We start from the raw sequence: 5,939 nt of genomic DNA, 5'->3' as shown, positions 1-5,939 counted from the left end.
AAAAAAAAAAAAAAAAAAAAAAAAAAAAAAAAAAACCCTAAAATACCTAGGACTAAACCTAACCAAAGATATAGGAAAGATATAGGAGATCTTTATGATGAAAACTGTAGAAAACTTATGAAGGAAATTGAAGAAGACACAAAGAAATGGAAAAGCATTCCATGCTCATGGATCGGAAGAGTAAACATTGTTAAAATGTCATTAGTACCCAAAGCAATCTTCACACTAAATGCAATCCTAATCCAAACTGCACCAGCATTTTTCTCATATCTAGAACAAACTATCTTCAAATGTGTATGGAACCACAAAGAGCCCCAAATAGCCAAAGTAATATTGAAGAAGAAAACCAAAATGGGAGGTATCACCATCCCCGACTTTAGCTTCTATTACAAAACTGTAATCCTCAAGACAGTATGGTCTTGGCACAAAAACAGACACATAGACCAATGAAATAGAATAGAGAACTCAGAACTAGACCCCCAAATGTATGGCCAACTAATCTTTGACAAAGCAGGAAAGAGTATCCAATGGAAAAAAGACAGCCTCCTTAACAGATGGTGCTGGGAGAAGTGGACAGCAACATGCAGAAGAATGAAACTAGATCATTTTCTCACACCATACACAAAAATAAACTCAAATGGATAAAGGACCTGAATGTGAGATAGGAAACCAAAAAAACCCAAGAGGAGAAAGCAGGAAACAACCTCCTTGACCTCAATCACAGCAATTCCTTACTTGACACATCCCCAAAGGGAAGGGAATCAAGAACAAAAATGAACTACTCGGACCTCATCAAGATAAAATCTTCTGCACGGCAATGGGATCAATAAAACTAATATATAAAACAATCAATAAAACTGATGGAATGGAAAAAGATAGTTGCAAATGACGTATCAGATAAAGAGCTAGTTTCCAAAATCTATAAGGAACTCACCAAACTCCCCAACCAGAAATCAAATGATCCAGTGATGAAATGGGCAGAAGACATGAACAGACACGTCTCCAAAGAGGACATCCAGATGGCCAACAGACACATGAAATGTCACTCAGCACCCCTCGTCATCAGGGAAATACAAATCAAAACCTCACTGAGATACCACTTCACACCAGTCAGAGTGGTGAAAATGAATAAATCAGGAGACTCTATGCTGGCGAGGATGTGGAGAAATGGACACCCTCCTACACTGTTGTTAGGAATGTAAACTGGTGCAGCCCGTCTGGAAAACACTGTGGAGGTTCCTCAAAAAATTCACAATAGAACTCCCCTATGACCTAGCAATAGCATTGCTAGGAATTTACCCACAGATACAGGATAAATGCTGATTCATAGGGTCACATGTACCATAATGTTCATATTAGCACTCTGAACAATAGCCAAATCATGGAAAGAGCTTAAGTGTCCATCAATGGACGAATGGATCAAGAAGATTTGGATTATGTATACAATGGAATACTACATGTCGATGAGAAAGAACAAAATCTGGTCATTTGTAGCAACGTGGGTGGAACTTGAGGGTGTTACGCTAAATGAAATAAGTCAGGCAATGAAGGAAAGATATCATATGTTTGACTCCTATGAGGAACAGGAGAAACTTAACAGAGGACCATAGGTGAGGGGAAAGGGAAAAAAAATTGTTGGGGAGAGGGAGGGAGGCAAACCATGAGAGAGTCTTAAGTACTAAGAACAAACTGAGAGTTGATGGGGGTGGAGGAGAGGGGAAAAGGATGATGGGGATGGAGGAGGGCACTTGTTGGGATGAGCACTGGGTGTTATATGGAAACCAACTTGACGATAATCTATAAAAAAATTACATTTCTATTTTATAAATGCTCTTACTTCAGAAAAATCAATTTATGTTTTTTTTAAGTGTACTTATTTATTGAGAGAGAAAGAGAGTGAACAGTGGAGGGCAAAGAAGGAGGGTGAAAGAGAGAATCCGAAGCAGGCTCCATATTATCGGCACAGAGCCCAACACAGGACTTGAACTCAGACACCATGAGATCATGACCTGAGACCTGGGCCAAAGTTGGATGCTTAACTCACTAAATCACCCAGGTGCCTCTGAAAAATGAATTTAAAGTGTTCCTGAGTTGATAGTACCCCTTGGCATAATCATTATCAAGCTGGATTTTAAAATCATCTAATCACACACCTAAAATAGAGGTACAAAAACAAAGAAGAATATAAAAGTATGGACAAAAAGAATGCCAGACAAGTATGAAAAAAGCAAGCTGGAGAAACCTATAACGGTATCAAACCACACATGTTTTAAAGCAAAAGGCATTTTTAGCAATAAAAAGTTTCATTACATAATAAAAAGCTTCAACAAAATAGAAATATGAAATAATTCTTAAGTTCTTTTTTCCCTAATAACACTGCTTTAAAGAAAATGAGACAAGATTACAAGGAGTAAACAAAAATACTAATGGGAGATTTGAACCTATCTATTACTAAATGGTAGATCAAGCATGATGCAAATCAGCATCAGGACAGAAAAGTTTTAGCAACACAATGAACAAATTTGATCTAATAGGCCCAAATAGAAACATGTATTAAAAAATTTTGAATTGTGTAAGAATTATATGGAAGACTAACCATCCAAATTACATAATGAATTCCAACAAACACATATGGTTTTAGTATATAACAGTACATAATAAATTAATTTTAAAAAGGTAATATCTCCAACTATTGGGGCAAAGATGAAATTTGTAGTAAATAAAGCTGGTGCAACTGGGTAGTATCTAGAAAAAAATCTAGTTTATATCATACATAAGAAGAAACATCAAATGGAGGAGAGATTTTAATATAAAAAGAAATCTTACAAGTACTAGAAAAACTACACACATAAATTCTTCTAACACCTAAGTATAGAGAAAGACTGAACTACGACCCCAAAATCCAGAGATTTTGAGTTAAAAACCTGAAAAATTTTACAGAGAATTTTTTTGAAGTTTCATGGGAAAAAAACTCAAAGACCACTAGTAAAATAAAATATTTGCAACATGTACTACAAAAGGTTACTATCCCTAATGTGTAAGAACTCCTAAAACTTGAGGAAAAGAGAATACAAATCCAATAGAAAACTGAACAATAACATGACCAGGCAATTACAATAAAAGGAATAAAACTGGGTCTTGAAGGAGGTCCCCATGGCCAAATTGGGACACTATGGACAACAAAATAGGTGATGGTAATATTACCTTATAATCCACAGAATAAAACGGATATCTGTAAGTCCATCCTGATTCGTATAACTAATTGAATAGATGAAAGAGAAAGAGCTTCTCTTTCTTACAGTACGACTGCAATTGATTAGTATAGAAACAATGAGGAAAATACAAAATATCCAAGAGGCAAACATTATAGCAATAATTGAGGCAGGAAAAAATTATCTATTCATACTAATTCTAATATGTCAATGTCAGGAAAGATATAAACTGAGGAAATGTCACAAGTTAGAGGAGACTAGGGGACATGAAAACTGGATAAAATGCAGGATCCTGGATAGGTGTCTGGATCAGGAAAAGTACAGTAGCAGAAAAGGTCAAAAGATGTGACTGAGATTTTAAGTTTGCAAATATTATGGAGTTGATGTTAATTTCTTGATTCTGGTCACTGTGCCTTGTTTTTTTAGAAGACAACTTTAACAGAAGCTGTATAATATAAAGGGAATATAGTAACTGTCTGTAATCTTTTTAAGTCATCTCCACATCCAGCATGGGGCTCAAACCTACAACCCCAAAATTAAGAGTTGCATGCTCCATTGACTGAGCCAGCCAGTGGCCCTGTGGGACTCTTTGTACACTTTATGTGACTTTCTTTAAGTCAAAAATTGTCTAAAACAAAAAATAGTAAAAGTGTATTCTGAGGTTTACAATATAGGTTTAAGTAAAATTTAAGAAAAAAATAGCATGAAGATGGGAGAAATAGAAGTATACTTTATAGTCCTTAAACTATAGAGAAAATGGTAGATTTGAAGGAAGATTTAAAAAGTACTGATAGTGATATATTAATATGCATCTAATATTATATTATTACTATAATATTAGTAATATTATATACTAATATATACTATAATAATATAGTATTATATATACTAATATAGTATTATATATGCTAATATATAGTATAATATACTATATATTATTACTATATTATTACTATAATATATTACTTATTATATCTAATATAGTAATATTATATACACATCAGCATATCTCTACTATACGTATATGTAAGCCATAGAATAAATACAGAAAAAGTAAAAAGGTACAAATAACTAAGAAGTCATAAAGATAGGAAAGGCAGAAACTAATACCATATTTATTCACAGACTATATGATCAACAATAATGAGAACACAATAGAATATATAGGCAAATTATTTAAAATTTATTAGGGGCAGCTAGGTGGCTCAATCGGTTAAGCATTCTACTTCAGCTCAGGTCATAATCTCACCGATCCTAAGTTCAAGCCCCACATCTGACTCTGCTGACACCTCAGGGCCGGGAGCCTGCTTCAGATTCTTTGTCTCTCCTGCCCCTCACCAACTTGCACACTCTCTCTCAAAAATAAACAAACATTAAAACAATTTTAAATATATTAATAAATTTGATAAAGTGTCTGATAAGAAATAATATAGATAGTGTATTTCTAGACACTAAAAAAGAGCAATTGGGGAAAAAAAGGATGCTTTTTAGGGCAAGATACTGAGTTTCAATTCTGGAAATAGCCTTTTTCAGTTAGTGACCAAACACCTTGCGGAAAACAATTGGAAACCTGGGGATATGTATTACAAGAATGATGTTTAACAGCATTAAAATGTTTCAAGTTAGTGAGGAATCATGGGCCCAAGACCTGGGAGAGTAGGTAATCAGGGAAGTGAGCCAGCATTTGTAGCAATTTTTCTTCTTAAGGTCCCTGTTGATTTGAGAAGCATCAGTTTGGAAACTAAGGACACAGTTTACAGATTTGCTGGACTGTGTAGATAAAGATGAATACCAGGGTCCAATAAGAAGATTAAGCTCCAGTAAATTCCCAAGGGCTACACTTTAGTGTAATATGGGTAAACTGCCCTCAGAGACCAAAATCATTTTATTCCCTGATTGGATTATGGTACTCAATGCCTCCAAGAAACAAGTGACTCCATATCATGAGAAGATTAACCAGAGCTTCAAATTAGTTTGATAATCTTTCCTAAGCAATGTTCAGCACACAGCAAAAACAGTAAGCGCACTAAAAGGGAATTAAGGCAATGGTATTACTAAGATTCAAATTTTAAAATAACAAGGAATATTATTTGCAAGGAACTGTATTACCAAACAGATTTTTTCTCACAGAAATGCAAACTTTAAGAAAGAAATCAAATAGGGCTCTGTACTGATAGCTCAGAGCCTGGAGCCTATTTCAGAGTCTGTGTCTCCCTCTCTCTCTGACCCTCCCCTGTTCACGCTGTCTCTCTCTCTCCTAGAAATAAAAAAATATATAAAAAAATATATTAAAAAAAAAAAAAGAAAGAGAATGAAGAAAGTAATATTTAAAGAAATACTGCCTAAGAATTTTTCAAAATTCATGAATGGCACCAAGCCACAGATTCAAGAGGCACTATGAACCTCAATAAGGATAAACAGAAAGAAATTCATATCATAGTAAACCTGCAGAAAATCAAGGACAAGATTCTTTTTTTAAAAAATGTTTATTTTTGAGAGAGAGAATGAGAGCAGGAGAGTATGAGTGGGGAAGGGGCAGAGAATGAGGGGAACAGAGGATCTGAGTGGCCTCTGTGCTGACAGGGATCAACAAGAACCATGAGATCATGACCTGAGCTGAAGTCAGATGCTTAAACACCCAGATGCCCCAAGGACAAAGATTTCTTTTTTTTTTTTTAATTTTTTATAGTTTATTTATTTTTGAGACAGAGAGAGACAGAGGATGAG

This window comes from Hyaena hyaena, unplaced genomic scaffold (genome assembly GCF_003009895.1).
Source record: "Hyaena hyaena isolate Hyena2069 unplaced genomic scaffold, ASM300989v1 scaffold_479, whole genome shotgun sequence".
Taxonomy (NCBI): domain Eukaryota; kingdom Metazoa; phylum Chordata; class Mammalia; order Carnivora; family Hyaenidae; genus Hyaena; species Hyaena hyaena.
This window is presented reverse-complemented; position numbering follows the sequence as displayed.